Raw genomic sequence first — 13,040 nt, 5'->3', positions numbered from 1 at the left:
AAATCGACCAAAGAAATAATGTTGCCATGGGGAAGAACCAAATACAGTACCGATTAAATTTTATTAGCCCGTTTTTGGGAACAATTTTCGAGAATCTTGTACCACAAAACACTGTTATGTTACATTATCGATATCTGGATTGTGGAACGTTAATTTTGATTTCTAACACCCTACATTATTTCTCAAAAGTATGTCAATTCCTATACCACTTGAATTTCACTCCAAATTTAAGCTACTTTTGCAAAAATCGAGGTTTTTCGCCATCGATACCTCCGACATTTACAGCGGTGATGAGATTGTTTACCATAAGAGCCTGGTATGCACTATTCCATAATAGTCAGTTTGAGATCAATCGATTTCACAGGTCACTCAGTAGCTCAATCGGTTAGCGCGCTGAACAAACGTTCGACTATGTACAATACTATAGTTCTGAGCTGGAAAACTTTGGTACGTGTTCGAGTCCCTATGTGGTCCATTCCATCTATTTTGTTTTATTTTTCTCTCACTTTTTTCTATTTTCTTGTTCGTTTCTTTCTTTCTGACTGCAGCGATTGATTGTTTTTGCCCGTTTTTTTCATTATATAATTCAGGAATGACTATATTTTTACAAATTAGATTAACAAAATATTAGTTGTTGGTTTTGTTACTGTTGTTGTAGTTATTGTTGTAGGCCTATATATTGCATAATCAGGGTATTGATAAATAGGCATACTAGGCCTATTATAACCTATAGAAGCATTGATTTATTTCACGACAGATATCATCCAGGATAATTTTAAAAATTTAAAATTTAAAAAATCCAAAGGAAATTGCCGAAAACGGCTGCCCACAATCACCCCTCCCCCCATCAGCCCATATGGTCCTATCTGAGACTATAGTCTCAGGTCCTATCATGGTCGCCCCTTCCCTATCCCTGCAACATATAGGATGACTCACGAGCCGCGGTTTGTCCGTGGCCCTAGTTCAGATTGATACACTATTACGCGTGAGTTCATTCTTTTCTGCATGGCTGTTTCCATTATTAACTTACGCCCCTCTGGAATCAAGCCTTGAAAATCAATTGTATTTAACCTTAAAAGTTTTTTTATTTTAGCAACATTCTAGAAACTCTTACCGTTTGACGAATAGAGGAGTAGTCCCGTGGTAAAAAATACTGGCTTGTCACTTTCTATTACACTGTTAATACGGGAACGATACGAGAACAAAAAGAGTACCGAAAATAATAGACGCTAGGTAAATGCCATGTGTCGTGAGGCGGCTGATAATGGAGAGATAATCACACATAAACTGGCCTACAAATTATCTACGAACAAAATAGAAGGAAACGGGATGAAAGGGTAGACAGTTGGAAAAATGACAAACAATTGACAGTTGACATGAAAGGAGAGAACTTTGTATAAGGGAAAGATTGCCTAAAGACAATAGATAGGGAGAAAGGAGGTCAGGGGATGTTAAGTCATAAAAACATTTAAGACCCCAAACACTCATTTTGATTTGACAAACCGTCCCCATTCAATATCAATGATTGACAATTAAGTCTGAGTAGCTGCCTAAGAGATATGGGTAATTGCAGTGTTTGTTGTTATTAACTACACACAAGCCAATGAATATTCATGAGTCGGAAGTTTTTGAATCGTACCCTCGGTAAGACGTTAGAATCCTGGGCCTCGTCGCTGATGAGGACAATGAGCATGAAGAGTCGGATATGTTTGCTTAGCGTAACCTGTTTTTAAATCCCAGCGTGAATTCAGATTACGCCTTAAATATTAAAAATATTAAGCTATTGGGGTAGCCTATACTTTGATCAGCCCGTAATCGGCGGGAATTGTTAGGCTTTTGCCACTACGCCATAAAGTGGACCCACGTTAAGAGTGATAGTTGACCTATCTAGTCTATATCGTGCGTATTCAATAAAGTAGACACAGTATAGGATTTTAATTAATAATTTGTGACGTCACAAGGCAATTTTCAAAATAAAATGTATTGATATTAATCCGAGATGTTATAAGTCCCGCTGATTACAAGCTGGTCATACTATACTCTGGAGTGATTTGATGGGGAGTGATTGGACAAACAAAATTTGACACGATAAAAAAAATTGCTACTATTTAATTGTTGTCTGCAAAATAAATTTCTTTTATATTTCGTAATCTCAGCTTCGAGTGATTGGGTTTATTTACCAATGCAGTAGCGGACGTTTTCGTACGCAACAGCAAGGGGGCTTCCTTATTGGTTAAAATTCAATCGCTCTTCGCATTGACTGAGTGTAAATTCGGCTTATGCTTGAGACCTGCGTGATGAACGACATTCAAACGTTGGTAAGAAGGTAATAATGTTTTTGTATTTCAGCCGTATTTGATTAAATAGTATATATTAGAACTTGCATCTTTAAATAGGATGTCAAATAAGCAAACTGATGGCTTTTAATATGCATAAATCTATTCAAATGTAGTTCATCTTCAACCGGAGTTAATCAAAGTCTGTTTTGGATACTTACTTGTTTTATTGAACCACGTTCATTAAAGTCCTATAACTTAGCTCTATCAAACTCAATACATGACTGAGGTTATCGAAATAGTCCTGCTAAGGAAGTTAACATTTTCAGCTTTGCTATTATGCATAGGCGCTTGAAAAACAGTGTATCGGTCATTCAAGTCATAAACCACTTCTCCAAGTCGTCAGGTTGTTTGCGTTACGGACTCGTGTTTTTAAAGGAAGTCGTGAAACTGTGGTCCTCTTTAAGACAAAGATAATACAAAAACTAGCTTGTGTCTGACGTCATCTGTCAATCAAACTCGAGCACGATTTGTTTACAAGATAGTAATTTTTTGCCATTTTCTGCTATTCCTTTTCTCCGATCGGCACTAGATAAATCGACCTTCCTTGTACGCGCTATTCAACCAATCAAGGATCATAGATAATTTGATTGACAGTGACGTCAGACGCAAACTAGTCTTTACCTAGCTGGGGGGTTTACCCGATCTTTCTTCTTTCTTCTTTCTGGCAATAAATTTCAAAATGCTTCTCCTCCTACATGTTACACCCTAGAGATACGTAACTTGCACATATGTATCAGCTATATCCAGTGCCCATAGGGTCTAAACAGAATTGGGGTAAATGGTCATTAAGGGGGCATTTCCTGTATTTAACCAAATACCTTCAAAATGCTTCTTCTGCCACATATTATATAGTACAATGATGTCATTTGCATATATGCATCGGCTATACCCCACGCCTAGAACTTGCTTACAGAATTGGGGTCAAAGGTCATTAAAGGGGCAAAATCTTACAATTGCATTATCTGGACATCTGTAAGGGGTATGGGGCTCAAATTCGGTGACAACAAATCTCATGACCAGGGGAACAATTTGCACGGGTCAGGTCAAAGGTCATGCAGAGGTCAAATTTTAGAAATGAATTTCCTGGACATCTGTAAGGGTACGGGCTCAGACTCATGGTGACAACAAACTTAATGATCAGGGTGACATTTTGGAACACTTTGCAGGGGTCAGGTCAAAGGTTATCTGGGGTCAAATCTTATAATTTTATTTTCTGGATATCTGTAAGGAATACAGGACTCAAACTCGGTGACAACAAACCTCATGACCAGGGGAACATTTTTGGAACATATTGCAGGGATCAAATACCTCCACAACACCAACACGCCCCAGCTAGGTTTGTGGTCTATGACCACCATTTGCCACTAGTTTTATCTCTGTCTTCAATTATAATTGAACTAGACCAAAGTTGGTCAGAAGCATCCTCGGCAATTACGTATTATATCACTCGTGACGACATAAAATCACAGCGTAACATCCTCTTTACATAAGTATTATCAACTCAAAATATAGGTCAATTCGTATAAGTTTAATTACCTGTGTTTTTGAGACATAACTGTATTATCAAAATGTACAAGAAATTGAATCTCAAGAAACGTTGATGAGTATCTAGTATTAAATGTACCATAAACACTTGAAGCACTTATTCCGACTTACTACAACTACTACGTCTGTTTGGTGCTTTATGTTGAGAATCAAGCTAATCTTATATGTTTCCTCCATACTTTCTTACATATTTTTTTTGCTTCTTAAAGGTTAGATTTAAAAAATTCTCTTTTTGTTTTGTCTGTTATAAAATGATTAGCTTTGTTTGGACCGTTTTATTGGACCATGTAAATTGATATAAATTTTGTTGTACAGCTTCAACGGATTAAAATACTTTTACTTTACTTAGATATTGCTCATTCTTGGTTTCTTGTTTTGTTTTTTGTTTTTGTTTTTGGTTTTTTTGGTGTGTTTTTTTTTGGGGGGGCTGGTTTTGTTTGTTGTTGTTCTGTTTTTGTTGTTGTTGCTGTTGTTGAGCGATTCGTTCATCGCTGTCCAGTCAGTTTTTGAAATTGTTGGCTCGGTTGTTCGATTGCACTATGAAGTGTACGTTAAAAGGAAAACTGCACTAGATAGTAGATAATATATTGTGTCGTGAGGCATCTGATATAGGAGAGATAATCACACATAAACTGGCCTACTTTGGGGCACACCATCATACCTAGAACTGTCTTGGCCCAAATTATCTACGAAGAAAATAGAAGTATTGGTAAGAAATGATAGACATAAAAACAATGACAAATCGTTGTCTGTTGACATGAAAGGAGAAAGCATCGTGTAAGGTAAATCTTGCCTGTAGACAGAGATATAGGGAGAAAGAAGGTCAGGGGATGTTAAGATGCTGTAGCGGTATATCTTCATTTGGTGCTGATTAAGGAAGCAGGTATAAACCATTAAGTGCAATCAGGGAATGCCACGAGTAATTCGGTCTCTCAAATTTGATTAGATTAACTATTTCGGCCAATGAGTTGTCAAATACTTGGCAGCAGCTGTATTATGTTTCTTCATACACATGATCATTGTTATTTGCAAACTTAACTTGATTTTACACATCGTCCTTATGCAGGAAAAACCTCCCATGTATTTAAAGCTAAACCCCTTGGTCCGTATGCACAAAAGAGTTAGATCGGGTCTAAAGTTAGACCTGGTCTAAGTGGAATTTAGTCCCAGGAGAAAGGACATTTTCCTTTGCATTTGCTTAAGATATTTTGTATTATTTTTGATCTTTGCATTTAAATCTTTAGAATTTGCTAGCGACTCTAGGAAGGAAATACTAAAGGACCATTCCTGATGGAATTAAATTCCACTTAGACACCCGGTCTAACTCTTTTGTGCATACGGACCCTTATGGTTAAATACCACTAGGTATGATTTACACGGGTTTCAATGGGAAAATGGCTAATTTCGGGTGGAATTTTCTCATATTCACAACTCTCACAGTTAAATGCCACTAATATCAGGTGAAACTATATGATTTAGATGTCAAATGATCAAAACCTCAACATAGGTTGACCTGAGACTTTTCTTGTTTTTAACGCACTGAACCGAAAACACCTTAAAATGACAGTGCGCCCTCGAAGCTGAAAGTTACAATATGGTAGGGCGAATATTTACTAAAAACCGAAGCCGTGCGTTTGAATTTTTGTACTATTACAACAAAAATGTCATATTTATATATACATACATACACACATACATACAAACAACGGCATTTATATAGAGCAATTTCAACGAAATGATCATTGCACTTAACAGAAAACTTACGCTACTACTAAAAACTACAAGAAAACAAAAATATACAAAATAAACAACATCAGCAATTGTTAAAAAGATGGATTTTCAGGCTACGTTTGAAATTAGTAACTGTGGGAGATGACCTAATGGATGAAGGAAGATATTGTTCCAGATTCTGGGTCCAAAGACACTGAACGATCCATCACCTATCAGTCTGTTGGTCTTAGGAATGATAAGGCGCGTAAAATCTTGATTTGAACGAAGACCTTCCCTAGTTGGAACACGGATGGTCAGACAATCAGAGAGGTAGGGTGGTGCCAAATCGTTCAATGTCTTGTAAATGTAGAGTAGCACTCTTTAAGCAAATTCTCTTGTCTATTGGAAGCCAGTGTATCGAATTTAAAAGAGGTGAAGATGGGTGATAAGGTGACGATGAGTGAATATACCATTTTGAAGCATCAAACCCTAAACTGTACTTTTTTGGCTATATAACTTGATCAATTTCAGCGATTTTAATGCAGTCCATGTATCGCCCATGCCTATTAGTGGTATGTAATCTTATAGGTTACATAAGAGGTTTTCTTTTAAACGACATATAACACCGTAATAGAACAACTTTAATTTTCAATCAACACATGATATAAGAGTTCCCGGTGTATGGTTCAGGAGGTGGCAAAATTTACTTTTTCTGCAGCCCCCGGGGGAGAACGGCAACGGTACGCCACTGTTAATAGTAGAAGTTTGAATCTCCTAATGACCAAAATGTCAACATATTTTGATGACCTGAGTCTGTTGTTTAAAGCCTCTAAAGTGTAAAGACTCCAAATTTACATAAAATAATGTGTGACATGTGGTTTTGTCACATCCAGGCCTAATATCCACATTTTGGAATCATTGGCGATGAAAAAACCTGTTCTACGGGCCCGACCAGCCCAGAATGTGCGTTTTGGATATTATTATCATTATTTTGTGTGTGAAAAATCATGTAAAATCAGCCGTTTGGGGGCCAAAATTTGTTATTTTTAGCTGAAAATGTTTAGAAAATTATGCTTTCAAAATATTTTAAGATTTTTGTTAAACTTTAGTGTAATTTTAGCCTCCAGAAAAAAGGGTAAATAAAAATAAAAGGTTAAAAAAACAAAATAAACGACCGTTCCGCCCTACTTGAAAGGTCTGTCCGCCGTAGAACGGGGTTTTTTTTGTCGTCGCCTTGAGCCTATTTTACATAATTTAATATTGTATTGCTGCTTCTTGTTCGTTCAACCCTGGGCAGTCAGCATCTTACTTCAGAGGAGTCAAGAAGGGAATAAGTTTTTCATTATCTGGCTGGAGTAAGTTAATAATTTATTTCCTTTATAACTATAGTAAGAAATTATAGTGAAACCATCACTAGATAAAGTGCTCAACTATAAAATATAGGAGCGAAATATATTATTATTAGTGAAATTACCACATCGTAATACAAATTTGTTTCGTATGGATGGTTTCACCCATCCACACTCGTCAGTTGCAATGTGTAAAATGACAAAGAATATGTCTTGAGTTTTGATGCGCGCGCAAGAGGAATTAACGCAACCGCGTATCTTAAAGTTGCGCAACACAATACGCGTCTTAAGTGCGTATCCATGTCTGGGCCTACTTATTGCTAAACATGCTAAAAGAGCGACTTATTTATAGTTACACAGTAAATGTTTTTTTCTATGCCTGCAGCCACTTGCTAGTTCGTTTCTGTGGTTCAAGGTTGACATTTGTGGTTTAGTTATGATAAAGTATTTCTCAGTAATGCATAGATTGCATTTTTTGCTGCTGGTAGAGTACGATTTACTTCGAGCAATAATTCTCCATTTGATGGAATATGATACTTTCTTATCATTAAGGTTCCAGATGTAGTTGCTCAGAGCGGTGGCGTATCTTTGATTTACATTTTTGAAGGTACTGTTATGGACATTGAATCTTGTTTTAAATGGGCCTTCTGTAAGTCCAACATATGTCTCTTCCTTGCGGTTGTCTGCCCTTGTAACCGTCGCTTGATATATTACTCCCGATATCAGGCAATTTCCATCAAGAGGGCACAATTTGTTTTTGCAGTTGCAATTAGTGGTGTTTTGTGTCGAAGCCAAAGATATTTTCGCAGATTGCATCACATATTTGTTGTGTCCTGATATAAGTTGCTGCATGTTGGGCATGCAACTATAACTTATCTTTACGGTGTTTCTATTTAGAATCTTGTTGAGCTGGTGATCTGGAGGGAAACATTTACCTTTATAACTATATTAATTATTAAGAAAGTTGATCAAGTGAAATAGTACTGTTGATTTATGGTTAGAGTAAACAGTGTTGTTATTTTACCATTATTTGTATTAAAATCTAAAACTTGATGCTGAGTAATATTAAAATCTGTTAGGATCAGATTGCAGATTTATAGTGAAAAAGTGATGTGCGCACACGGTTTGTAAGATACACATGATGATTTTGAATGATATTTGCAAAATTAATTCAAATCATCTGATCCATTGTTTAGGATTGTTTTGGGATAACAATAACATTGTATTGTTTTTGAGTTAATAACATCATATAGGAAAATTCTATTTGATTCAGTTGAACGGTTGCGAAGAAATTTTAAAACAATTAGGCTACATAATACGCTCATAGGCTACATAATGCGCTCATCAATGCAGTTCATTTCAAATTTTACCAACAGGCGCTTTTTCATACTCGCTCACCCGCGCTTCCTAAAGTTTGTGTATCTCATTAAATTTAGTCCACATTATTAATTTTAGGTTATTTATGATTTCACTGAAGATGAATAACAGTATTTCCGAGAAGACTTTGATTTCTGCAATTGGAAGCTTTCCAACTTTAATTCTTCAGGTTGTGTAAATATGTTATATTTTAACTTTGCAAAGAACAGTTGAGCCAAGAATGACAATGATCAAGTGCTTAAAGCTTTACGTATGATTTTTGAAACCATGCAACATTAATGTTGACGTTTTAAAAGATTTAAACTTTGCATTAAAATATCACGGAAATATTCCAAAAATACTAATGTGTGTGAGAATTGTTTTTAAAGCCAGATGGAATTCTTTATGCAATAATTCTTTATGCAACATTTATATCAACATTAACGAAAAAGGATATATTTACAAGTACCGAGCATCATTTTACATGCAAGTTTTGATTTTCAGTTCATATTATTTAAAAAGAACGAAAAAGAGTTCACGGTACAAAATAAGCCCATTGGCAGTTAGCCACCAGTGCGCATTGTGTTGGATGACCTTTCTTTCAAACTTAGAATGAAGTTTATTGACGCATGCGTTATATAATCGTTCATTTCTTCGCAATCGGCCAACCGATTCCAGTTGAATTAGCGTATAAGATGCAGAATAAGATGGGCTACAGACTGATTTTTAGATTTTTGGATTCTGATGTCTATTTTTCGACTTACGTTCAAATTTATCCAAAGATTTCATGGGACACCCTGTATTTAATTGAATGCAACATAATCATCTTGGCATCTATAATAAATTACTGTACTAAGTTTGGCGAATTGGTAAGGCTAAAGACTTTTACGGTTCACATTATTTTGGAAAACGGACTTTTACGTTGCGAAGAACAAGGTCGTGCGCACTTCAATAAAACGTCAAATTTTGTTTTTATTTACTTTAAGGTTGGCCTCATAACTGCTAAAATGTTAATCTAATGTAAAAAAAACTATATAAAAGTAGACATATTTAGAATAGCAAAGACTTGATCATTTCATCTGTGAGGTAAAATTTGGGCCAAAATGCCATTTCGGACTACAATAAGGTTGTCTTATTTTTCACTCGCATACTACTTTCTTTTCTCATACTGCATCAACTATTACATCACAAAGGAGAAACTCACAAGTAATTAACATGTATTGTTTATTCAACTAATTTTCCATATTAGCATGTATTCAGTGTTCAACGGGTAACTGTTTTTTATGGAGAAACTATATTCTCAAGTGTGTTTTGTGACTTATAAAATTATAAGTTTCGGATGAAAGTGTAATATAAGTTAGGCTAGGGCTATCTGGTTATAATATTTAGTGATGTTAAGGGGGTACTACACACCCTTAATTTTGTGCCTATTTTTGCATTTTTTCTCAAAAATTATAGCGCATTGGTGACAAGTAAGATATGTATATTATAGGGGCAAGGATTCACAACTACTGCACTGGAAATTTTATTTCAGCACAGACAACAGTTGTGGAGTTACAGTCAAAAATGAGGGAAACCAATATTTGATCAATAAATTAATAACTACTTGCCCTGAGTTGCTGAATTTTCAGTGCAGTAGTTGTAGTCTTTGCCCCTATAATATAAATATATTACCTGTCACCAATGCGCTATAATTTTTGAGACAAATGCAAAAATAGGCACAAAATTGGCCAGGGGGTGTTGTACCCCCTTAAGGGATCTGGAATGAGCGTTTTGAGCGTTTCGACAGTATTTTTGTGGGACACGAGAACATATCAGACATATCGAATTGCATTCTGAATACGAAGAATGTCTTTCTGATATCAAATAATTATCATTTTTTGAAATTTACGATAAAATACAAATTTTATGACAAATTATTAAAATTTGATATTTTTCACATTTTTGATATATAATAGTCCTCGAAGTAAATTTTATAAATCTAATGATATATTCTTACAGTGTATGTAGGTGGGAGGAAAAGTCGACGATCAATTGAAAATTTTGACCTTTCCTATTGAAAATATGGATTTTTCACAAAAAGACCAAATATTTTTTGGTGTTTTGGGGAAAAAAATTCATATCTTCAACACGAAAGGTCAAAATTTTCAATTGATCGTCGGCTTTTCATTCCACCTACATACACTTTAAGTACATATCATCAAATTTATAAAGTTTACTTCGAGTACTGTTAAATATCTTGAAGTAAAATTTTCGGGACACATGTTGATAAAATATGTATTTGATTAAACAACAAGAATGTCGTTGTATCAATTTGGATATTGGCATAAGTCAATATCGTGACATAATACAGAGATTGATGTTATTTGTTGGTGTTTAGTCGATCGTGACATCTTACTGAAATCAATGTTATTTTGTTGGCATAAGTCAATCATGACACCTGCCTGATTAACTGGATTAATGTTGTCATAATTCAATCGTAACATCTTACTTGGGATCAATGACATTTAAACCATAAGAAGACAGCGGAAGTTTCCTATTACACCCCGTACACTGTCATTACTTTATGTTTTTGTTTTTTACTTCTATCATAAAGGTGTTTATTTTTGGTATCTTTAACCTTTATTCTATTACCTCCACGACCCATTATTCAAAATCGCGCACTTTGATTTGTTGAAACGCGTCACGTGAGAGCCCATTATTCTGCAATAATGGGTCGAGCGCCGTAACACATTCTACGCACAGCATCACGCTTGGTTACGCGTGCAATATTTCCGCGATACTCGCTGTCACTTACGCGTACGCGCTCTACCTTGAAGAAAACAACTTAAAATATTTGTGTCAAAAAATGATATTTCTCTTTAAATCGCACTATTTTCTGGTAATAGAATAGAAATAAAGGGTGCAGCATTATCCTTTACACGCAAATAATGTGTCCTCGGCAGTAAAACGTTTAAATAATGGGTTCGGCTGCGCCTCACCCATTATTTACGTTTTACTGCATTACCTCTAGAGTCTATAGAATGTTCGCCTTCTTCGTTAAAGTTGTTTAACACATTGTCTAGATGATATATAAAAAATACAACTTGATTGAGTTCCTATTTTCCAATTTACTTTACTTATACAAAGCTGTATGAGTGTGTTACATATCAATTTGTAAGCGCAATGTCATATTTCATTGGATTTACAACCGTATGACAAAACAGGCGAAAATAGTAACTTTTTGCACAATATTTGCAATTTAAAGAGAATTGGTCATTGCTCATTAAAATGCGGCTAGTATATGGACAATATAGTGTGCTCTTTAATTTAGTGACATAAAATTTGAAAAATATTGTAAGGAACACTTGAGGTGTTGACTTTTAAAACTTACATTTTGGTCAAAAAGTGTACTGGGATAGGTCGTTTTCAACAGATTTACCACATTCGCCTTGCTATAAACATTAAATTGCGTTATCTGTTGACCTAATGAGAAAAGGTGTTTTTAGGGGGAAATGTTAGCTTTCATTCGATATAAAAAAAATTATGTTTGGATGAAGGAAACACTTGAGGTTTTGACAAAAACCATTACAGATTTCTATTTTTCACTAGATCTCACACAGCTCTTATGATGTTATGCACTCAACCTTATTGTCAAAATTACAGTCTGCGTAGAGTCTAGACTCACTGTGCTTTTCAATTTCTGTGTGCTCGGCTGTATCGAGGTGGAAACTGTGCGTAGATATATTTATAAGAGAATCGTTTTTGTAGGCAAACCTTTTCATATGCCACTGAAGTTTTTGTGTGGTATTTTTCCCTACTTTGTCCTCCTCTGCGTGCCGTGTATTTTACATGTTTTTCTTTTTAAAGTCCAGTTGATGTACCTTGCTTTTTTCTTTCTATATAGTCATTCATAAGCGTTAACTTTCAATTTTTATATTCTTATATTCCAACTGCGCCATATTTTCTTCCTTAAAATTTGAAAACAAAATAAAATTTTAACTTGACCTTTCATTTTCTCTGTAAAAAATCGAATAGGCGATTAAGGGAATACCGCTAGCGACCAATCTCTAGCATGCATGCAGTTTCCCGATATTTTCATGTATTATATCAGTATTGAATACTGGATACTCCATTTGGCAGTAATGACCAACCCTGAATTATGTTGACCTATTTCTCAGCTATAATTAAAATAATTATTTTGTCAATCCTTAAATCAAATATAAAGTAAGCCCGGTGGCACATTATCAATTTTTTGGGGAATGTTCCCAAGTGATTTTGTGTTTTGGGAGTCTTTTGGGAGCGAACGGCGTACCGGTAAACGGCGCGGGATCTTTTAGAGCAGTGAACAAGAAACGGTCTTTTGGAGCTGCAACAATAAAAAATCAAGGGTCTTTCTTGGCTTTCTGGTTGAAAATCGCCTGAAAAACAGAAATATGAGCAATGAGCAATTTAGGGGTCTGTCAAAGTTGAAATTACCAAATTTAAATCAATCGTCTTTCGGAGTTGTATTTTGGTAAATTTAGGGGGTCTTTCGAAGTTATGAAATCCAAAAAGGGGGTCTTTCCGGGAACATACCCGTATGATGGTCATTTGTGTCAAGTTACCCCGTACAGAAACCCCAATGTTGCACAACATAATAGAAACCCAGGTAGAGCTACAGTTGTAAGGTGTAAAAAGCAAGAAACAAAATATAAAACGGATAAAGTATTGTTTCAACTTTTAAAGTGCAGATTAATTACCGGATATCACAATTAATACC

Source organism: Amphiura filiformis, chromosome 7 (assembly GCF_039555335.1).
Source record: "Amphiura filiformis chromosome 7, Afil_fr2py, whole genome shotgun sequence".
Lineage (NCBI taxonomy): Eukaryota > Metazoa > Echinodermata > Ophiuroidea > Amphilepidida > Amphiuridae > Amphiura > Amphiura filiformis.
This window is presented reverse-complemented; position numbering follows the sequence as displayed.